The following is a 25,358-nucleotide window of genomic DNA, read 5'->3' as shown; positions in this document are numbered from 1 at the left end:
TACACGCTACTACAACAATCTTTAACACATATACAATTCCCAACTAATCTATTGGCCAGTACCTCGATGGACTACCTAAAACTATCTACATACGTTTTGGTTAGCCACACTGCCCAATCACCACATATAGCGAACTAGAGGGCGGAATTTACAACAGAACCCTCTTAGTCTATCTACTCTATCAAAAGTCTAGTGGGTTCCAAATTTACACGCCTTCCCACTTAGCCAAGATAGGTTGAGATCTAGCGGACTGAATTTACACAGACGCCGCTTAGTCTCCCGGTCCCTCCGACCTAGCGAATGTAATATACACCCTAGAACGCTAGTCTAGACAAGACACCGGTGTCCGGCTTGGGCTATTTACACAGAACCCAGCCTGACTCCAAACCAAAATTAAACGTGCTGACTACAGGGCGTTTAATTGAGCGGTGCGCCTTCGCTCCTTCCCTCCACTGGAGGGGGCAGATTCCAAATAACCCCTTATGGGCCTACCGCACAATCGGTATCCAATACCCCTAGTGGGTCCACCGTCTAAAACAGCGGTCGTCTTAGCTCCTCGTTCCTGAACCTGAGTTCACACTCATCAACGGGGACACCCCAGCACTTGCTACGTAGAGGCCGATGATCTCCTGGACAACAGACCAGTGGCGCCGAGACGAAGGGAGGTCCACGCAGAAGTTCAGGGGTGCAGCCGTAGGGAACGTGGGCAAAGAGAGACCGTCTCACGCCTCTGCTTCTCAGCTACCGTTGAACGATGAGCTTCCCGGCCAATTGCACCAAATGATACCGGAGAAACTGATGGAAGCCAAGCACAGAGAGATGGACACAGGTTTCTTCAGGAAGGAAGAGATTCTTTATTCGATTCACCGACCGGGACTCAGAGGGACTAATGTCACCAAAAAAAACAGCAAAGTCTGAGCCCTGATCATACAGTGTAGGTCCCTTTTTATATAGGCATGTAGCTCCTCCCATAATCAGTTCAACCTACACATCCTCTTATCTAATCAACCGAATAGAGACTAAATTCCTGTTTGACCACATGGCTTGCCCAGCACAATGGAGGAGGGGAAATACTCATATATCCTGTATTCCTACACATGCTCCTTACACTACTGATTGTATCTTAGCTACGTGTAACTGACTGATACATCAACATATGCAAGTGCACATACCACGTGGCAATCTCTTCCTAGTAAATTTATTTTTACTGAGATTCCACCACACTATGACTCCTCCTAAAGGCGTTTTCTGACCCTCCGAGGTTAGGATGGGTTCATCCCACTTAGACTAGTAAATGCACACGTGCAATTACTTCAGTAATGCTATATTCACACTACTGTGTGGACAACAGGAGTTTTGTGTGTATATAAAATTCAATATTTGTATTAATCCCTGAATGATGAGGGATAGGACTTTCCCTGTCGACTACTGGCACTATCCTCCCCATCCCAGAGCATAAAGTAACCATACCCCTGTACAATTCAGAAGTGCACCGCATGGGAAAACTTGCACACACCACCTCTTGTCCATGCACTTTGTTGATTTGGCTAATTACTACTGACTCCCTCCTTGTAATTAAATCACGTAATAGAAGCGGCAGAGATTTGCTTTGATCCACACTGCTTCCTTATCCCAATGGGATAGCTTCCTAACTAAGCATGGAATCATAGCTTATGGGGATCAAAATTTCCCCCATAAACAGCAAGCAGCTGCCCAGTTGCTAATACAATAAAGGCAAGGCTATAAACAAAATGGGTTCCACCAGTGCCCTACCCATGGCCAATAGGTTGGGGCTATTAAATAAATAAATAGGGAGATCTATTGTCCCAGCCCCTAACATGAGCAATGTGTAAGGGCTTGAATTATAACACTAGGTCCCCACAAGCTATTATAGCTAGCAGCTGATGCTCATGGGTCCCCTAATTTTTATCGGCCCCATCCACTGGCCCAACTCTAGTTCATGACGCAAGTTTACCCTACTCATTTTTTTATTTTTTTTTGCCACTTTGGATGAAGCAATACAAAAGCAAACAGGGAGGTGAGTGTACACTTGCTTTATGAAAAATACTGGGCTGCTGCCTGTTATCTCCAGACTTGTAATTCAGTTGAGTAGCTCCTGAGCCAGAGGTAAAATTGGCAGTGGGACACTCCAGGCACCCAGACCACTTCTGCTCATTGAAGTGGTCTGGGTGCCAACTCCCACTACTCCTAACCCGGCAAGTGTAATAATTGCAGTTTTTTATAAACTACAATAATTACCTTGCAGGGTTAGATAACTCCACCTCTAGTGGCTGTCTACTAGACAGCCACTAGAGGTCACTTCCTGATTTATAGCAAGGATTTTCCCTGCTAGAGCGTCGCTGGACGTTCTCGCGCTGTGTGAGGACCTCCAGCGTCGCTCATTTCCCCATAGGGAAGCATTGAAAATCTTTTTCAATGCTTTCCTATGGGGAGCGCGCATGCGCGGCATTGCCGTGCATGCGCATTAGGTTTCCTCGGCCGGTGGGCGGGATCAGTCTCGCCCACCGGCCGATGGAATCACGGGAGGAGCATCACGGAGGAGGCAGCGACGAGGGACATCGCCGCTGCCTCAGGTAAGTGAGGTTTTCACCCCTTCAGTAACTGGGGATTGGGGGGTGGGAGGGAGAGGGACCCTCCAGTGCCAGGAAAACGGATCGTTTTCCTGGCACTGGAGTTTCCCTTTAAGGGGTTAAAGGAACTGTATGGACACTAACCACTTCATCAAAAGTCCTTGGCACTCTCTTACCGGAAGGTTAAACATTCTCTCATGGTTTAACTCCAAAGGTGGCTCTCCAGCGCCAAATCGGACCTCTTCAATTGAGTTCCATGAAGCTTCCTGGTAGTAAAACCACTGATTGGCTGATGCTCAAAACAAATCTGTGGCTCCCCATTTAAAAGGTAAATGTAGATAAAGTTGTTTGCATACATTTACTTGAACTTGGCACCATCTATGAATAATCATTTTGTGTAATGGGTTACAGTAAGTGGGGAAAATATTAATGAATAAGTCAAGGGAAATAAAATTTTAATCTAACATCAGGCACAGTGTGTGTGTGTATGTATATATATATATATATATATAAAATATTCTAATAGACCATTTCAAATGCACTTTATATCACCCCACTCTTAATGGAGTTCATTTGTTCCTTGGCTTATTTTTCTCAAGTGTCTTTATTTTGTATGTTGTATTTCTCAAATGTTCCTAAAACATTCAAGATGTTTCCTCATAACCTTATGCTAACTTCCTTTGCACTCTTGCATGTCCACAAAGGAGAGCTGTTGTCCTAAATGTTTACTTCCTTTGCACACAATCTCCTGATCCACCTGTTCCTCATCCAATTCAAAAGGAACATGCAACGCTTATTGAATCTTCCTTCTGATTCAGAGGAGCATTCAGAATTCACTAGATTTTGTTGATGAATATTCATCAGTATCCTCATCTTGCTCATGTGGTAATGAAACTTGCTCACCTGAGTCGTCATCTGATGGATTCTCAAGAATTGTATTTAGAAAGCCAGACACCCATTCCAGTTCATACTCAATTCTTCCTTATCAGAATTAATATTTGCAGGAAAAGCAATTCACTTTAATTGTTCCTTGATTCATGTTGACTGGTACTGATCTCCAGCCTTGGCATGTTAATAATATACTACCATGCAGGAGTCATACAGTGATGGTGTAAGAAATTATGACCCTCTTACAAGGATATTCTTTTAGGGAATGTGTGACAAATAAGACACAAACACAAGTGTATAATAAAATGTATTGTTAATATTATTTTAAGGATACTGTTAGATTTTAAAAGGATATACACATTACACATTATAGCCATAGTCAGTCCAAAACCAAGATACATAATAAAAGGGCAATAATTAAACATTTCAATGGAGGTCTTCCCCTTGCGCCTTCATCTTGGGTAATCTGGGACAGACTATCAGTTCACCATGGCCCTGCTTGCTGTGCTGTCCTCTCCAAAGAGACAAAGAGAAAAAAGAGAGCCTTCCTTGGATTCTTGGAGTAATAAACTACAAGTCCCAGAATTCCTTTTCCCTCCCAAAAGTGGTTTATCCCGCCCTCTTTCTCCAGAGAGTTCTGTCTTTCCCTTTGATCTCTTCCCTCCAGCTATACTGTAACAATGTGAAAGAAGTCATTAGTTAGGGTTGGTTTCTGGGTAGGTTAGACAGCTTGGGAAAACACACACAATTCCATGGTTACACCTAGATGTTAATTACTCTGATCTCCTGATAACATACATGGAATACTGGAGGGATGTAAGCTTTTGTTTTAGCTGAATGTTGTACAATGCAATTGAAAGCTTTGATCCTTATCACACTGTTTTTAAGTAGATGACCCCCAAGTTGTGAAACCAGTCACATACACAGAAAGTTAGATACAATATTGCAGTTTGGCATATCAATTTCTTACAGTCCCCACCTAGAGGGCGAATGACTCAAAAAGAAAATGAGCCCTCTCAAAGAAATACAGTATTTTATGTGTGTTTTAAATGATTATGTGTTTAACTGAGACACAAATGACCGGACAACCACAGATATTTATAATTTAGGGTACTGCGAGGCATAATTTAGCCAAATCATTGAGGCACTCAGTTATCATATTTCACCAATAATTTGAACTCCTTCAGCCATATTCTTAAACTTCCATTACCCTCATAGGGTCAGCATCACTGCAGCCATTAGATTTCACTCCCATCACGCTCAGTTACCTGTGCCACCAGCACGGCTTCCACCACACTGTTCCTTTAATCCTGGCCCTGCTTACTTCGGGCTATTAGGCCCCTGACCTCTGCCCACCATGACACCTGGTGTATTTTCACACCAACAGCAGTTAATTTACTGTTCACTTAGTGTATTAAAGAGCCCACAGAAGGGAGAAACAGTTTATTGTTTGGAGTGGGGATCTGAGTGAAGGTGTTTGTGTACGTTTATTGAGAGTTTATTAAAAGTTGTTGTATAGCTGGAGTGGGTTTGAGCCCTTGAGGATTTTAATAATTTTTCGATAGGCCCTTGGCTTCCGGAAATTTATAGATAATTAGCACAGAAAGTGCGCAGTGTTAGATTATGCAAATCACTAGTGGCTTGATTATCATCCTTGTCTCAGTATTACCGTCTGGATTCGCAAGTGGTCATCTAAAACATTGTAAACACAAATATGAGCAAAATTCAACCAGTATTAATGTGTACTAAGGAATACGTCCTCATAACAGTATAACATTATTTACTATAACCTTACTAAAACCATAAATATTTAACCCCTTGTGGATAACCAAATAGAGCAAATAGAAAATGCAAAATCATATACTGTCACTCACCCCACTTTGACCCAAGACAATACAAAATACACAATTTTCTAACTTGCCCATATTCTATACCCCACCTTGAGTATAAATTAAACAAAAACAAAAACAAAAAGCAAACAAAGCATAACCACTATCATTCCATTGTTCACCCCACCTTGACTCAAGGCAATCTACCATATACCCTTTAGAGTGTTAAATACAATAAAAAGCATAATAAAACAAAGTCAAAGGAAATGGAGAGATAAAAAAAAGTAGATTAAATGCTACCATCACCGTAAGTCATTGAACTGTATACAAAGTTTGGCAGCGTGCAATCTAAAGAAAACTGACAATGGTCTGTTGCCTTTTAAAGATAAAAAATCAAAAATCGGCTTGAGGCTATTTTTGTTGGTAACCAAACGAAAAAAGACAAACAAAAATATTTACTGTTGTGAACCAACAGACAGTTACACTATCACATCTCTCCAGTGTGATCAACGTATAAGCCTAACCGTGGCAACAATTCACCTAATCTAGAAATATATAAAATTAGTAATCCAGCATGAAAATACAAAAATAAAACATAGCTGGCAGTGCAGGCGTGCTAAACTAATAAAAACAAAAATAATTTGGAATTTGGACCACCTGACTGTAATGAATGAGTTTAGAGGCTTATCCTTAATATGAAAAAAATATATAAAAATACATATTAAGGTCCTCTATAAACTGGAACTGTATTTTTCCTGAAATAAATAAACATGTTAAATGGTTGGTCTTCTCTCAGGTCTATATTTTTCTTCCTTCACAATTGGCCTCATCTCCACATTTTTCTAAAAAAACTAACTTTAAGAGTTAATATCAAACAAAACAGAATAAGTCATTCAACAGCGGCTATATCTGTCCTACTTGTTTAACAGATTATTTGTTTACCATCTCCTGTAATATACTTAATTGTGCCTTGAGACAATCCAGTTTTTCTATACATTCACTTCGTTCAACTTTTAGAGAAATATTTTCTGCTTTTAGTTGTCTATTCTGTGCTTTAAGCACATGATAGGGAACCCAAGGTTCTGTGGGGGGTTTACTGTTATCTCTTATCTGTGATCTCCATCTAGTATTAATTTGATTATTTTTATTTCCCTGAGTCCATCTATCACACATGGGCCTTTCATGATGAATATGCACATCTGATTTACAGAATTTTTCTATATGTCCCATCCTACCACACCTAAAACATTTAATGTTTTTTATATGTGGGGGCTTTCTCTGATTGATATATCTGTGAGGTTGGGAACTTTGTAACAATGACACTTGTCTTTTATTTACTTTTTCTTGATTTAGTAGAATTGCTTCAGCCCTTTTTAAGCAATTCAGTATATTTACAAAGGTGTCCTGTGGGGACACAGTTAAACCACGAACTCTCGAATATCTGGCAGTGTCCTCTTAAGTAATGCTTTCTTATATGCATATTCATTCTGATCAGCATGTGCTCCAGGTGGAACAGTCAGTTTGAAAAACACAATCTATTTACAAACCCTTGAACAGACTCCCCTCTCTGCTGAGCAAAATTATGATTTTTTTTCCCTCTAGACCAAGAACGTTTAATAACTCTTTGGCAAGTTGTTGCTTGGTTCTAGGTTCTATAAAAATCTCATGTGGCAGACTTGCTCTTAGTGACTGGTCTGTACTTGCAATTATAACATCAAAAATATCCAATTCATTTAAGTTTCTGTGGATTTTCTCAAATTGATCAATGTTTAACATTAAAACTAATGAATCACCATCCAAGCTTATACATCCCAGTTGTTTGCTCAGTGCAATAACCTCTGTACGTTTTAAGGAATGGGTCACAGTAGTTTCATGTAGTACAAGTCCCTGTGCATCCACCATGTGCTCTGTAGAGACTGGTGCCATTTTAGCAGGAATACTGCACTCACAATCGCTTTCCTTATTATTAAACGCCTCCACCTTTGTTGCACACAAATCTCCATAATAGGTTTTCAGCCCATATTTTGTAGCAGCAAAACAATTTCTTTTTCTTAGTTTTAAATAATCAATTTCTTCAAGGCAGGCAGAATGATCAGCCTCTTTCTGGCTTCTGGAAGCAATGATCCTAAAAGCATCCTCTGCATCCTTCAGCCTTTCTACAAGCTGCACATTACTACTGCGCAATTCCTCATTTTCAAGACGCATTTGCTGACTACCTACACACAAAGCAGCAGCATTTTGCGCAGACAGTTTAAATGCTTCCACATCATTCTTTAAACTCAAAACATCTGCCTCTAATTTCTCTTTCTGCCTATTTAAAGATTTATACTTCTCCGCAATCCAACGGGCAGCATAAATCAAAGCAATTTTACCACTAGATTTGGACAATTTATTTTCAATAATTGCCCTGGCCACATAATCCTGAGCATTAAGCCACGGATCTAATGCACCATCCATACATTTAATTATTGCTTCTGGATTAGACTCCTTAGCAATCTTTCAATAAATTCTCCATCATTAACGCACAATTCACTGAAATGTCTATACACAATATCTGAACAGTATCCAAAAGTAAATATACAATCTATACACTTATGAATATGCTTATAACTCACACTAAATCCCTCCTACCTCAGCTCGCCAATTTGTAAGAAATTACAGTTTACCCTTCCACACAGGGTCCTTGTTCTTTGAGGAAGGTGCAACAAATAAAACACACGAACAAGTGTAATAAAAGAAATACCCTGGTAATACATCAGGTTTAATAAAAAAAAGTATTAATTATTGAGGTTTCTATGTTTAACATTCAAGTCACAGTGTATCACAGAAGAATGGAATAATCACAACACTTTCCATAAATACAATATCTCAAATAATCAATTAAAGCAACCACAATATATATTGATTAACTTGCATCAGAATAATAAACAGTTCATATACAAGCTACAAAACAAAGACCACTCATAGATATATAGTAGTAAATGCATTAACGATGTGCTCTAAAGTATAATACACAGCACATATACAGTATATGCAATAATTCAACCTGCTCTATAATAATACACAGCAAATATAGTGAGGTTAAACCAAACACACAATGATATAAAACAATACAGTACCACAACTATCACAGAAAACAACCAAGTATCCCAGTCAAATATAGTTACCAACAGAGTGTAGATCTGTATATTAAAAGAATATACAAAGGAGGACGATCTAGAGAGAGATATGGAACACCTAAACTCAACCCCAGACTGCCCAAGGTAGGAAACCCCTTCCCTTCCTAACTGTAATGCTAAAACTTAACCTTTAATTCGGATATAATAAAACAATGTGAATACTAGTAGAAAAAAAAAAAATAATAACGGTGAAAACTAAAAATAAGGAGTGGAGCCCTAATAAATGTGGTAATGGACAATAACAATGTTAGAAAAATCAAATGGTCGTCCTGAAAAACCACCTATGAGGCGAGATCTAATGTCAGGACTAGTCACAACTAAAGGAGGAAAAGGGGGGAACCAGAATAATACTGAAAAAGCCTTCCAAAAGCTCCTATATGGGAAGGCTAGAAAATCTGGAAGAACTGGTGCTAACAAGCAACAAAGTTGCGTAAATATATAAAGTAGTATCAGTCCTGTAACAAAAAAATCGTATGTCTATAGAGATTCCCATACAGGATAAATGCTGGAGACCACCCACATTCAGCAGAGTGAGTGTATCTAAACTAGGCTAAAATAAAACGCCAAATAGTTCGACTACATACATAATTCCCTCCTAGTACACCTCCAAAAACTCAGGATCTAAAGCTTGTAATCTAACCTGACTAAGATCTCAAAGGCTGTAACCACTCCAGACTAAACTACCTAACCTACCTAACGCGCGTTTCAGCGCTTCTAAATGCGCCTTTGTCAGAGGTAAAGCGTCGTGCTGTCCCCCTGCCTGCTCTTTTATATGATCCGAGCCGGCAACATGCAAAGGGAGTTGCGGACCCGTTCGCGCAAAAAAAACGGCGTTCAAGTCCGTACCGCCCTTCTGAATACGTCACTGGATGATTGACAGGGTATGCTAATGTGTCTCCGGAGTCCCATCACCTAAACACTTGTTCCTCCTGGTTTGCATGACACTTGTAGCATCTCTTTATTGATATTAAAGGTCCAAAGGTCAATCATACAGATCTACATTCTATTTCTTAAACTTGATTTACCTTCTAATTTGATTCTAATTCATCATTTCTTACATATCCCCACCTAGAGGGCAAAAGGAACTTAGTGAATGAGCCCTCTCATTTAGATTTGTCGATAAGCAATGTTCTCAAGAGTTCTTAAGGTTGATCGCATTTTGCAAAACACAAGGAGTCCAAAAACAATAAGGATAGTTTGAAAAACCAACAGCATTTTAAATGTTAGGCGGAGAATTGGATGTTGGGAGACATTGTATACAGAGTCCCACCATGTTGTCTTAGTTAATTCTAATACTGAGTCTCCGGCTATTTGTGTATTGTTTCATCTGAAGAATATGTTCAGTATTTCTTTCCATTAGCATATGTACATCAACAGTCAATGGTGGAATAGGAATGCTAAACTCTGGGATGGATTGTTTAATTTCTTCCTCATATCTAAGTTTTACTTTGACGTTTGAAATGTTATGGAACACTGGAACTGGGAATATAGTGTGACCGTTGATTCTTAAGACTTTGTTAACCATGAGACAAAAATTTGGATATTGACATTGATTATTTCCATACCAAAATATGGAGCCACTTGCTACTATACAGAATCTACCATCTCCCACATAAACTATTTTTGTCATCTCTTCATGCCACTTTGTTAGTTTTACTGCACATGTTTTAGAAGACCCCTTTGTGTTAAGTTTCTGTTATTTGGGATTCCACAGGTTGTAGTCCACATGTAGAATCTGTTGTATCCAAGGCATTACACGTGCAAATATATTGTTCGTTTTGTTTAGTGCAGCAAGACAATTGTGGAGTTATCCATTCTCCTGAGTTTTTGTTAATCATAAGGTGTGGAGGATCCTTGAATTCCTTAAGTATGTGACCCTCTAGGTTACCCAAATAATGTACGTTAACTAGTCTTTTAAATATTTCATCGGTGGGGATAATAGGCAGAGAAATAGTGATTGGTATGTAGAGATTTAATGGATCATCGCATGGAATTGTATGCTGTGTAATCTTTCCAAGATCACGAATTCTGCACATGCTCACTCCTATTTCAGTGTTTTTATACCATTCTCGTATTTGGTCATCTTGGATAAAATCAAAAATACGTTCCAGTTCAATGTCTCTTAATACATCAGTTAGTTTACTGAGTAAATAGTCCCCATAGGCTACACATGCAATAGCTTTGCCCATCTTATTTTCTTGACTTTCCAGATTAAGTGAAGCAATAATATCATTGATCTTGTTTTGTATGTCAGAGAAAATAGTGCCAATTGTATGCATATTGTATACTGTAACAAGTTCTTCATCTTCTAATGCTGACTGGCTGTTAATTATTGGCTTGAGAAGCTTTTGTTGTAGGGTATTTCTAAGTTTCTCAGTGTTATCATATAAGGCCTCTATATCAGCTCGGTTCCATACAGACATCCCTGATCCAAATAATCCAGATATAGTTCCAACCCATCCCTCTACACTCCTTTTTAGAACGTACACTGTTAAGAGAATCTGGTAAAACTCTGGCATTTCGTTTCCAAAAAGGTTATTTTATCCTGCATAAAGGTATTATACACTCTAGTCATTTTGGGGCTGCATAGGTCATTGGGCAATACCCAATCATTAAAATCCAAAATAACGGGTACATGTATATATTTTACATTATATAAAACACCAGGGACTTTTTGTGCAACTAACCCACTTAGGGGCGGGGGTGTAATTTAAGGAAATTTTTCAGAATACTTAATTTCAATTATAATACCTTCCCCCCAGTGGGCTTCAGCCCATGTACTTTCAGGTGCACATGCTGCCATACCATCTTGTACTAATGTAATATTCCTTTCAAGATGTATTCGTAAATGGGGCCCATCTGTGCTATTAACCGTCTCTACTTCTGTGGTCTTGTGAAGTGTACTACCACCTGGGAAAATCCACCTTAGAAATTTGTCAGTGAGATTCATCAAAGGTATCGTTACATTACATTCAATAACTACCCATTCACCTTCTGAGCCACTTACGATATTGTTAGTGGTATTAACAGTGACAGATTTATTTATAATACCCAGATTAATTATAGCAACTGTAGCACTATCAGCACTTCTCTTTTCTCTGTTAGTCTGTTGAATATATGGATTATTGCTTAAATTACCCTCTCGATTTTGACTCAGGAAGATCATCAACCCAGATAACACTGTCAATACCACTGAAAACCAAAATATAGCCTTTTTTTGAACCGGACACTCTTCCAGAATTCTCTGAATGCTGGGTCTTTTCCCAAAAATGTGGAGTTTTATTTCTGTAAAAGAGCAAGCATTTGTAAGTGGAGTTTATGTACTTTTTAGCGGATTGATATACCACTTAAGGAGTGGTTTCCCTTTGTGTCCCGTCATTTTAAGCAAATAAACAGAAGGACTTGCCTTGTCTACTATATTAAATGGCCCTCTCCATACAGGAGTGAAAGAGTGTTCTTTCTTTCCGAAGTCACGTACCATAACAGAATTCCCAACCTCATATTCAAAGGGTCTGACTTTTTTATCAAAATACTTTTTGATCTGCTTTTTACTGCGCCCTGAATTTTGTGCTACAAACATGTTTACTTCCTGAATGTAGTCTGCCATCTTTTTCACCCATGTTTCAGTCACAGCTCCTAACAAATTGGGAGTTATCGTGGGGAGCAGTGAGAGCCCAGGGGTTCGCATAAGTCTCCCAGTCATTGCCTGGTAAGGGCTAACCCCAGTTGTAGAATGAGGCATAGACCGTATTGCCATTAAGCACAATGGTAACATGTCTTTCCAAGATGTAGGTTTTCCTAAACAAAACTTTGTTAACATTGTCTTAAGGGTTCTGTTTCCTCTTTCCACAGCTCCAGAAGATTGAGGATAAGCAATATGAAGTTCATGCTTAATTTCTAGTAATTTCTGTAACTGTGTAAAAACCTGTCCTGTAAATGCAGGACCCCTGTCACTTGCTACTACTTTAGGAATTCCCCACCTGGAAAACAACTCAAAGTAAAATTTTGGCAGCTGTTAGTGCAGTTTGATTTTTTTTTTTTGTAGCAAAAGTTTCTAACCGTTTGGAGAACACCTCAATAACCACTAAGCAGTACATATAACCACCAGGGGTTTTGGGTAGGGGTCCAATAAAATCAATCTGAATATGGGTCCATGGCCGTTCTGGGGGGGGAGCAGATTGCAAAAATGATCGGTTTGTGGAAGCTGGAGGATTTACTTGCAAACAAGGGAGACAGGTGGAACATTTAGATTGGATGTCCTCTTTAATGGAGGGCCACCAGACTGCAGTATCTTTTCCTGTGTTTTTTCAACTGAATAATGACCTCCAATAGGATGGGCATGGAAAATTTTGAAAAATTCATCAGCACAATCAGGGGGAACACACACTACGGGAGAACCCACATCTTTTGTGTACATAAGAACTGTATTTTCAAATGTATCTGACCTTAATTTGGTATACTCAGCCCATGCTGTAGGTGTGGGTAAAGGCTGGCCTGCTTCATGCCATTCCCTTACAACCTCATAAGGGGCATATGTTTTCTGCAAAGAAAGCAAGTCAGGTGGAGTACTCACTTGAAAAGCTGAGACCCCGGGTACTCTAGGAGTACTCCATAGTTCAGCTTGTTTGGCTGCCTTTGTAGATTTATCAGCCAGACTATTTTTCTCTGAATGCACAGTACCTTTTGAATGCCCTTTAACCTTTATAAGTGCACATGGAAATTTCCTTTGCTGCAGCAAATCCCAAATATATTTCATTAAATTTGCATGCACCAATGTTTTACCATCGGAGGACTTAAAACCATTTGAAACATATAAAGGTAGCATAGTTAGAGTGTTTACCACATAGGTGCTGTCACTATAGATATTGATCGCTGTCTCGCGGCATTCCTCTAAGATGCAAGCAATCACAGCAAGTTCTGCATATTGGGAAGAGTGAGGAATACAAGAATGCATTATTATGTGATCAGGTAGGACAATAGCAAATCCTGTGTATGCCATACCCTGGTCATGATAAGAAGAACCATCACAATATACATCTATGCCTTGCACCGGTTTATCTGAGAGAGGATTAGGAGGGAAATTAAGGTTAGAGGGAAGGGGACAATCATGTGGTTCACCTGGGTAGAGCAGTAAGGCAGGTGGAAGAGTGGTCTGCTTTGGTGTGATATTCAAGTCTCTTTGCATTAATGTTAATGTCCATCTTGATAAACGAGCTGAAGAAATGATAGTCTCTCCTGGTTTTAGCAGCAAGTTCAAAGGAGTATGGGGGCTGTGTATTGTCAAGCTTTGAAGTCCAGTGATGTAGGTGAAGTGGTCTATTGCCCAGAATGTTGCTAGAAGATGTCTCTCACAAGCCGGATATTTCTGTTCCACAGAAGTCAGTACACGTGAAGCATATGCAATTGGGCGCAGTTTCCCATATTTCTCTTGGCACAGAACAGCAGCTAAAGCAATATCTGTGGCAGCCGCTTCCATGTGAAAAGTCTTAGAAGGGTCAGGTGACATCAGAGTTGTAGCTTCCATTACAGCTGTTTTTAAGTCAGTGTGACAGCTTTGGTGTGTTTTTCAGTCCATTCCATTCTGATGCTGTCATCGGGTACATCTTTCTTTAAAAGGTCATACAGTGGTCTAGCCATGTCAGCAAATTGTGGAATAAAGTCTTTTTGGTATCCCACAAGTCCCAGAAAGGACCTTAATGTTGTTTTGGATACTGGCATGTTAAGTCTCTGGATAATGTCTACTTTGTGTTTGTCAGGAAGCTTGCCCTCTGGTGTGATTAATACCCCCAGAAAGGTGACTGAGGTTTGCATCAGTTGGCATTTCTTTGGATTTACTTTCAGTCCTGAGGCAGCAAACAGTCCCAGCAGCTCTCTTAGCAAAGTAAGGTGTTCTTCTTCTGTCTCTGTAGCAAGCAAAATATCAACATATTGCAGTATAGCTGAAGGCTTGGAGAAATCTTTCAAAAAGGCTGCCATTCGCTTATGGAAGATGGTGGGCGAGTTATGAAATCCTTGTGGCAGACATGTCCATGTGTACTGGCGATCTTTCCACCTGAAGGCAAATTTGTATTGGGAGTCTTTATCCAATTTGATACTCCAAAAGCCATTACTCACATCCAGCGTTGAATAGAACTTGGCAGAGGGAGGGATAAGGGAAAGAAGGGTAGGGGTTTCTCTGACAACTGGTGCACAAGCAGGGGTTACAGCATTTAATTTTCTATAATCTACACAAAGACGCCATGATTTGTCTGGCTTCTGGACAGGCCATATAGCTGAATTTGTGGTGGATTCACACTCTCTTATAACACCTTGCTCTAATAATGAATCAATAGTTTGCTGAATATGGGGTTCGCTATCCTTTGCAAGGGAATATTGTTTTTGCGCAATATGCGCCCTTCCAGGAATAGTCTCTTCCCCAGCCATTCTACCACAGTCATGTTTATGTCTGGCAAATGCCAACACATGTTTTTGTATTATTTCAGATACCCTGCGGTCTGGGTGAGTCGGAGGAGCAATGTATTCTGGCCTCTTTATAGCATAGACAGCAGCAGAATCAGAAATAATACTATGTTCACCTTTCTCTTTAAACCATATTTTACCATTTGCAAAATCAATAACTGCACCATGTTTTCTTAGAAAGTCAGACCCTAGAATAGAGACAGTCAGGTAAGGCCATCAAATATGTATGAAGATCCAATGCAATATTTGATATCCACAGCTGATTTTTCCTAGCTCGTATCGCTTCTGTTTATGACCCCTGAAAAGCTTCTAAAACCAAACGTTTACCAGTAGACAAAGGATGAGAATTAGGGTGGGAGGTGTGGATGATTGATACCGAGGCACCAGTATTAATTAACATATTCTGCTGTGGACCTCCCTCAACAGCAGCTGTTATCACAGGTCTATTGCATCCATCGCGTCTGAACTCCACAACAGGCGAGAGGGATGCTACAATTTCCTATGCAGAAAAATTAGAGCCAGCAATTTGATTAGTAATTTGGATGGCTTTTAATTTATCAAGCTCTTTCCCAATTTTCACCAATTCTTGCCTCAACTCTGCATAAATTGAAGCAGCAGGCATTGCAGGGGCACTGGCATTTGAAAAATTTAAAATTTTTGGAAAAATGTCCAGTTTGTCCGCATTTAAAGGCTTCTCCCTTTACAAAGGGTCCTTGATTTCTATATGAGGGCTTACTTACATTCTTAATCTCTGGTGGGGGGGGGGGGGGGTCTCCTATTATTTCTAATCTGATCTTTAAGAACTGCTTCAGCCCTCTACAAGCAATTCATGATCAGCAGGAACAGTGCCAGAAGAGAGAGCAGTTAAAGATGTGTGTTAGGGTAGGCACAAGACAAGGGGAGAGAGATCTGATGAGGTGAGATGGGACAGGATCGAGCGGGCAAGTGGTGGGGAGAGAGGAATGGAGAACTGCAGCCACCTCTTGTTCAGTAGCTGGGGATAATTTCTGGAGGGTAGGGAAAGCATGATTTATGTGTGGTTGAGAGAATTGCAAGGAGGGGAGAATTGTTTCCTTAGCTGTTCAATCTTGTCAGTAAAGTAGCATGCAAAGCTTTCACATGTAAAGTTAGTTTGGGGGTGGCCACAGCAGGGCGGAGAAGGGAATTAAAGGTGTCAAAGAGACGTCTGGGATTGCGGGAGCATGAACTAATGAGAGAGGAAAAGTAGGACTGTTTGGCGAGGGCAAGGGCTGCGCTGTGTGAAAGCAACATGAATCTATAATGGAGAAAGTCTGCCTTGGTGCGGGACTTCCTCCAGGAGCGTTCACCACAACAGGAGCAACTCTGCAGATAGCATGTTGACTTAGTTGGGGTTGTGTCCTCTTCGAGGTACATGTTTGGCGTGGGGCTGCAGCGCTCAAGGCAGATGTGAGGGTAGTGTTATATGTGGAGATGGCCAGTGAGGGAAGGGAGAGGGAAGGGATGGATAGCAGTTGTGAATCAATGTCAGCTGACAGCTGCTGTAGATCAATAGAGTTAAGGTTCCTCCTGAGCTGAGGGGGGTTAGGCTGAGGTTGTTGGGTGAGGGGGTAATTAAGAGCAAACGATAAGAGGTGGTGATCAGAGAGAGGAAATGGAATGTTGCAGATATTAGATACTGTATATGAAGAGAAAAAAAGGTTGAGGGTATTGCCAGCTACATGAGTGGGAGAATTAGCCCACTGCAATAGTCCGAGGGAGGAAGTAATTGAAAGTAGTCTAGAGGCTGCTGGGGTTAAAGGTGGGTTAATGGGAATATTGAAGTCTCCAAGAATTAGGGATGGAATGTTAGAAGAGAGGAAGTAGGGAAGCCAGGCAGCAAAGTGGTCAAGAAAGAGGAGAGGGGAACCAGGGGGACGATACATAATGGCAATGTTAGCAGAGAAGGGTTTGAAAAGGCAAACTGAATGAATTTCAAATGATGGGGAAAGAGAGGGAAGGGGGGGAGGGGGGGCAGGGTTTTAAAGGAGCAGTGGGGTGAGAGATGAAAACCTCCACTTTTAATCTCTGCTTGTCTTGGATTGTGGTTAAAGTGAAGACAACCAAAGGACAGTGAGGCAGGGGTAGCAGTATAAGAGGGAGAGAGACATGTTTCTGTTAGTGCAAGTAGGTTTAGGGAGTGTGAGATAAATAGGTCATGGATGGAAGTAGATTTAAAGTTGCTGCACAAAGAGCGTGCATTCCAGAGGGCAGCTTTAAAAGAGGAACTATAGTGAGAATTACATGGGATGGGTTTTAGGTTGTTGTGGTTTCTGGTGTTTGTACTAGGAGGCTGAGTAGTGGAGGGACCAGGGTTGGAGAGACATCACCAGCTGCTAGGAGTAGTAGGATGGAAAGGAAGAGAAGGTGGGAGTAAGATTTGAATGTTGGGGATGAGAGCTTGTATTTAGGAGGGGTGTGTGGAGAAAGGCTGGATAAATATGAGTAAAGTGCGTGTGATGAATACAGAGATGAGGGAGCAATGAAGATGATGTTAGCAGGAACAGGTAAGTAAAATGATAGAGATTCTAATGATGAGGGAAGTGAGCGAGAGTGAAAAATAGAAGTTACATAGTTACATAGCTGAAAAGAGACTTGCGTCCATCAAGTTCAGCCTTCCTCACATATGTTTTTTGCTGTTGATCCAAAAGAAGGCAAAAAAACCCAGTTTGAAGCACTTCCAATTTTGCAACAAGCTAGGAAAAAAATTCTTTCTTGACCCCAGAATGGCAGTCAGATTTATCCTTGGATCAAGCAGTTATTACCCTACATTGAAAGATTATATCCTTGAATATTCTGTTTTTGCAAGTATGCATCTAGTAGCTGTTTGAACATCTGTATGGACTCTGATAAAACCACTTCTTCAGGCAGAGAATTCCACATCCTGATTGTTCTTACAGTAAAAAAACCTTTCCTTTGCCTTAGACGAAATCTTCTTTCTTCTAGTCTAAACGCATGACCTTGTGTCCTATGTAAAGTCCGGTTTGTTAATAGATTTCCACACAATGGTTTGTATTGGCCTCGAATATATTTGTATAATGTAATCATATCCCCTCTCAGGCGACGTTTTTCTAAACTAAATAGGTTTAAATTTGTTAACCTTTCTTCATAGTTATGTTCCATTCCTTTTATTTATTTTGTAGCCCGCCTCTGCACTTTTTCTAGTGCCATAATATCCTTCTTTAGAACAGGTGCCCAAAATTGCACAGCATATTCAATGTGTGGTCTTACCAGTGATTTATAAAGAGGCAAAATTATATTCTTGTCCCGAGAATGAATGCCTTTTTTCATGCATGACAATACCCTACTGGCCTTGGCCACTGCTGATTGCCATTGCACATTGTTACATAGTTTGTCTAGAACAATTCCCAAGTCCTTTTCGTGTGTTATCCCTAATTCGCTTCCATTAAGGGTATACGTTGCTTGTGTATTCTTTACGCCGAAGTGCATAACTTTGCATTTTTCAACATTAAATTTCATCTGCCATTTGAGTGCCCAGTCCTCCAGTCTATCTAAATCCCTCTGCAGCAAAGTAATATCTTGCTCACATTCTATTATTTTACAAAGTTTTGTGTCATCTGCAAACACTGAAACATGACTTTCAATGCGGTCTTCAAGATCATTTATAAAAATGTTAAATAGAAGGGGTCCCAGAACAGACCCCTGAGGGACACCACTTGCCACCTCTGTCCAGCTTGAAAATTTACCATTAACGACAACTCTTTGTACTCTGTTTTTAAGCCAATGTTCTACCCAAGAACGAGCATTTTCTTCTAGACCGATTTCCTTGAGTTTGAACACTAATCTTTTGTGTGGAACTGTATCAAATGCCTTGGCAAAGTCCAAATAGATCACATCCACTGCAACACCCTGATCTATACTTCTACCTACTTCTTTGTAGAATTTGACCTGGGCTTCATAAAACGTGCTGATTTTTTGCCGATAACCATGTTCTTAAGGAATTCTTGAATATAATCCCTTAATAACCTTTCAAATATTTCACCAGCCACAGAAGTTAAGCTCACAGGTCTATAATTTCCAGGCAAGGATTTTGAACCCTTTTTGAATATAGGAACCACATCTGCCAATCCTCCGGAACACTTCCTGAAAGAAAATCTTGAAAGATTAAAAACAGAGGTTCACTTATTTCTACACTTAGTTCCTTAAGTACACGTGGATGGATACCGTCAGGCCCTGGAGCTTTGTTTATATTAACTTTCTTTAGTTCCTGCAGCACCTTGTCTTGAGTTAACCAATTACAATTATTCTGGAGGTTTTTAGTAGCAATCATTTGCACATCTATTGCCATTGGTTCTTCCTTAATATATACAGAGGAGAAATAGTTGTTTTCCTGGTCTTCATTGACTAACACCCTCGTTTCAGTTTTTAGTGTGCCTACACTTTCATTTTATTTTTTTTAGAATTTAGGTACTTAAAAAATGCTTTAGGGTTGGTTTTGCTCTCTTTAGCTATTATTTTTTCATTTTGAAGTTTAGCAAGTCTAATTGCCTTTTTGCACGCATTATTTGCTTCCTTATATCTTTTATAGGATGCATCTGATTTGTCCGATTTGAAATGCCATTTTCTTATTTTAAATCTCTTGTTTTACTTTTCTAGTAAGCCACATTGGTTTTAATTTGTTTCTTTTATATTTATTTCCCAATGGTACATACTGAGGAATGTACCTTTCTAATATTTGTTGGAAGATGCTCCATTTATCCTCAGTGTTCTTTTCACTAAAGAGTTTATGCCAGTCAATATATTGTAAAGCTTCCCTTAACTTATTGAAATTGGCCTTTTTAAAATTATATGTTTTAGTATACCCCATGTGCTTTTGTTTTTTTTGAGTTTATTTCAAAGGACACTATATTGTGATCGCTATTTCCCAAGTGCTCACCTACTTGAATGTTGGTCAAAAGATCAACGTTGTTTGTTAAAACCAGGTCCAGACAAGCATCCATTCTAGTTGGTGCTTGTACTAGTTGTGACATGAAGGTGTCATTTAACAAGTTTAAAAAGCTAATTTCCTTTGCTGAGCTACTAGCCCCTATGTCCCAATTAATGTCCGGGTAATTAAAATCTCCAATAATTAAATTGTTACCCAGATTTGCAGCTTTCTCAATTCGCTCAAACAGCTGTTGTTACTCGTCAATATTAACATTAGGTGGTTTATAACATATCCCAACCAATAGTTGGTTTCTCTTATTTTCCCCCAAGCAGATATTTACCCATAAAGCCTCCACATTTTCCTCATCGCATTCTATTTGCTTAAGATTTGGCTTTAAATCATGGTTGACATACAAACATACCCCACCACCCTTCTTGTTTTTGTTTTTTTTGCCTCTAGTTACCCCATTTTGTTATTTAGGCTCCTTGCATTAGTAAGCATACATTTAATATCATGCATCACTTGTATATTTTGTGAATTATCAACATTACATAGCTTCTCTGTTCTGAGCTTGCCCCTCCCCCGTCTCCACCCTCCTTATACTGTGCTAAAGCCCATCTCCTTTCTGTCCTATCTCCATTTTGTAAATTGCTATGACCCATCTCCTCCAACCTTCTAGCCATCCTATCCCCCAGCACTGCAGACCCTCTCACGTTTAGGTGCAATCCATCACTACTATAAAGGTTGTACCCAATCGCAAAGTCGGCCCAGTGCTCTAAAAACCCCAAACCCTCCTTTCTGCACCAAGACTTCAGCCACGCATTAACCTCTCTAATCTCCCGCTGCCTTTCCACTGTAGCGCGTGGCACAGGTAATATCTCAGAGAATACCACCTTGGAGGTCCTTTTCTTAAGTTTGCTACCTAATTCCCTGAAATCATTCTTTAGGACCTTCCATCTTCCTCTTACTTTGTCATTGGTACCAACATGGACCATGACCGATGGGTCATCCCCAGCCCCTCCCAATAATCCATCCATTGGGGGTGTCTTTTTACTCAGAAGACTTAGCTGAGCATAATTTAGGGGTTTTGAACTTAGTGGCACATATGAAATATACAAAATGCCCAGCAAAAATGCAATCTGTATGTAAAAAAATGCCCAAAATAATTTACCACATACTTTGGCATATATTGGTGGAAAAATGGGGGCATGTTAAGGCACAATATGCACCTTATGAGATACCCTGGAGTGTCTACTTTTACAAATGGTAGGCCTTTGTGGGTTTTTATGAACAGTCAAACTGTTATAATACCCCAAATGGAAGCATAGGCTCATTAAATCCGTCTCTCAAAACTCTACTGTGAATACTGAAAAGGGCAGGTCTCCTGTATGGCACTGTAGCTTCACAAAATAGCGAAATAGTGCCAAAGACATACAATGGGGGTGTCCTTTTACTCAGAAGACTTAGCTGAGCATAATTTGGGGGGTTTGAACTTAGTGGCACATATGAAATATACAAAATGCCCAGCAAAAATGCAATCCATATGTAAAAAATGCACAAAATTATTTTTTACCACATACTTTGGCATATATTGGTGAAATAATAGGGGCATGTTAAGGCACAATATGCACCTTATGAGATACCCTGGAGTGTCTACTTTTACAAATGGTAGGCCTTTGTGGGGTTTTTTTTTTTTTTTGAACAGTCAAACTACTATAATACCCCAAATGGAAGCTTAGGCTCATTAATTCCGTCTCTCATAATTCGACTGTGAATACTGAAAAGGACAGGTCTCCTATACGGCACTGTAGCTTCACAAAATAGTGCCAAAGACATACAAAGGACGGTGTCATTTTACTCAGCAGATGTAACTGAATACAAAATAAAACTTTGTACAGGAATAGCACACACCAACTTTACAAAATACACATGAGAAGTTCTTTGTTATAAGTTTGTGTGCCAAAACCCCCCCAAAAATAAAATTTTACTCCAATATTTAGCAGAGGTTGGCGGTAAAATGGCTACGTAGAAAGTGTCAAAACAACCTTAGGTAAATAGCCTGTGGTGTCTACTTTATATAAATATATACTTTTGTGTGGCAATTTTGTTTTCTTTTATGGCTATTAAGCTTACAAGACAAACATACCAAATTCTAAAATCGCTCCACATTAAAAGTTTATTTTACTCCTTGTGCTTTGTGACCTGTAACTCCCAAAAAAAAAACTGAAAATCACAGACACATTATATATTCTGTAAATCAGAACAACTAAATGAATTTTTTTTAATTACTTTCCTTAACCTGCACTAATTGTGCACACATTATTATTGCAAAAACTTAAAAAAATCAAACTTTAATTTTTCTGTATTTTTTTAATAATAAATAAGCATTTATGTATATATGTTACATCAAATGAAAGCCCATTCTGTCCTTTAAAAAACAGTATATAATATGTGTCGGTGCAATAAATTAGTAAAATGCAATTTGCAGTTGAACGCAAACAGCAAAAAATGCCGTTGTCATTAAGTGAAAGACAAGCTTCAGAAGCTCTGTCCTTAAGGGGTTAAAAAAAATTTTTTTTTAAAAAATTACTTTTTTTTAAAAAAATCTAAAATAAAAAAACACAGCATTACTTTACAGTTTATGATCTCTAAATATTAGAAAATGACCATTTCAAATGCCCTATATTTCACCCCCACACAAACATATTCTTCATGGAGTTCATTCGTTCCTTCGCTTGTTTTTCCAAAATGTCCTTATTGTCTCTCTTGTACTTATCAAAAAAGTTCCTAAAAACCTCAAGGTCTCTCCTCATAACTTCTTCCCAATTTCCATTGCATTCTTGCACATCCACAAAGGTGAGCTGTTGTCCTAAAAGTTCACTTTCCTTACACACAATATCCTGACCCACCAGTTCATCATCCTTTTCACAGGGAACATGCATTTTTTTTATTGTCAAATCTTCCTTCTCTGATTCAGAAGACCATTCATAATCACTAGATTTTTCAGAGGAGTATTCATCATCAGCATCCTCATCTTGCTCTCGTGGTAATGAAACCTGTTCATCTAAATCATCATCTGACGGATCCTCAAGAATTTTATTTAAGAATTCAGACACCCATTGTAGCTCATGGTCAAAGAATTCTTCCATATCAGAGTCGACGATACATGGACAGCAATCCTTCGTTTTGTTAATTGTTCCTTGATCCATTTCTGATTTATGCTGCTTTTCAAAAAGTCCTCTGGACATCTCGTATGTTCAGAACTGGTTAAAATCTCCTAACCTGGTTATGCAGTCTGAAACTCTTTATATTCACCAATATCTAGTCATGTGAATTCATAGGGGTCCAATTGCGGTTGGTTTAAGCCACTAAAAGAAATAAAATAAAACTCTTAGTGATTTTCATTGATCATTTCAAATGTACCAGAATGAGTTTAATCTAAGAAAAACATACATATAAAATGTGTCACTTTATCACTCTGCATCTCAGTCTTCAATAATGCTTAAAATATGTAGATCAATGCAAATGAATGGCTTGTGAACAGAAATGTTGAATAAAGGTTATATTGTTTGATCTAAACTGGACTGTATCATGACTAACAGCGCTCATATACATCAAAATGGACACAATTGACAGAAATTGACTTAAGGACCACTTTAGGCACCCAGACCACTTCAGCTCAATGAAGTGGTCTGGGTGCCAGGTCCATCTAGGGTTAACCCTGCAGCTGCAAACATAGCAGTTTCAGAGAAACTGCTATGTTTACATTAGGGTTAATCCAGCCTCTAGTGGCTGTCTCATTGACAGTCGCTAGAGGTGCTTCCGCGCTTCTCACTGTGAGAAGAAGCTGCCGTCTATAGGAAAGCATTGAGAAATGCTTTCCTATGGACTGATTGAATGCGCGTGCAGTTCTTGCCGCAAATGCGCATTCGGCAGCTGACGTCGGAAGAGGGAGTCGAGTCCACAGCGCCGAGGGAGCCGGCGCTGGAGAAAGGTAAGTGATTAACTCCTTAACCTCTCGAGCCCGGCAGGGGGACCTATTAACACTATAGTGCCAGGAAAACGAGTTTGTTTTCCTGGCACCATAGTGGTCCTTTAAAGGAACACTATAGGGTCTGGAAAACAAAATGTATTTCTGACCCATGGGCCCTCTTGCCTCCCTAAAATCGTAAAATCCTACTTGTATGCAAGTCTGCAGCTACTGCCTCTGTCCCTGATCTGTCTGCTTGGCTGACATCATCAGACGTGATTCTCTGAGCCAATCACAATGCTATCACATGGGATTGGCTGCGACTGGCAACGCCAGCACAGACCAAACATAGCCCTGGCCAATCTGCAACTCCTTATAGAATCAATGCATCTCTAAGAGGAAAGTTCAGTGTCTCTATGCAGAGGGTGGAGACTGCAGCATTGCCCCATGAAGCACCTTTAGCAGCCATCTGAGTAGGGGCCAGTGGAGTTCTCAGTGGGGTACCTCAGGGATCTGTACTTGGACCCATTCTCTTTAATATTTTTATTAGTGATATTGCAGAAGGTCTTGATGGTAAGGTGTGTCTTTTTGCGGATGATACTAAGATATGTAACAGGGTTGATGTTCCAGGAGGGATAAGCCAAATGGAAAATGATTTAGGTAAACTAGAAAAATGGTCAGAGTTGTGGCAACTGACATTTAATGTGGATAAGTGCAAGATAATGCATCTTGGACGTAAAAACCCAAGGGCAGAGTACAGAATATTTGATAGAGTCCTAACCTCAACATCTGAGGAAAGGGATTTAGGGGTGATTATTTCTGATGACTTAAAGGTAGGCAGACAATGTAATAGAGCAGCAGGAAATGCTAGCAGAATGCTTGGTTGTATAGGGAGAGGTATTAGCAGTAGAAAGAGGGAAGTGCTCATGCCATTGTACAGAACACTGGTGAGACCTCACTTGGAGTACTGTACACAGTACTGGAGACCCCATCTTCAGAAGGATATTGATACCTTAGAGAGAGTTCAAAGAAGGGCTACTAAACTGGTTCATGGATTGCAGGATAAAACTTACCAGGAAAGGATAAAGGATCTTAACATGTATAGCATGGAGGAAAGACGAGACAGGGGGGATATGATAGAAACATTTAAATACATAAAGGGAATCAACACAGTAAAGGAGGAGACTATATTTAAAAGAAGAAAAACTACCACAACAAGAGGACATAGTCTTAAATTAGAGGGACAAAGGTTTAAAAATAATATCAGGAAGTATTACTTTACTGAGAGGGTAGTGGATGCATGGAATAGCCTTCCAGCTGAAGTGGTAGAGGTTAACACAGTAAAGGAGTTTAAGCATGTGTGGGATAGGCATAAGGCTATCCTAACTATAAGATAAGGCCAGGGACTAATGAAAGTATTTAGAAAACTGGGCAGACTAGATGGGCCGAATGGTTCTTATCTGCCGTCACATTCTATGTTTCTATGTAAAAAGCATTGCGGTCTACTAACACCTCTAGTGACAGTCACTCAGACGG

Source organism: Pelobates fuscus, chromosome 4 (assembly GCF_036172605.1).
Source record: "Pelobates fuscus isolate aPelFus1 chromosome 4, aPelFus1.pri, whole genome shotgun sequence".
In the NCBI taxonomy this organism is placed as follows: Eukaryota; Metazoa; Chordata; class Amphibia; order Anura; family Pelobatidae; genus Pelobates; species Pelobates fuscus.
Note: the sequence above shows the minus strand (reverse complement) of the source record.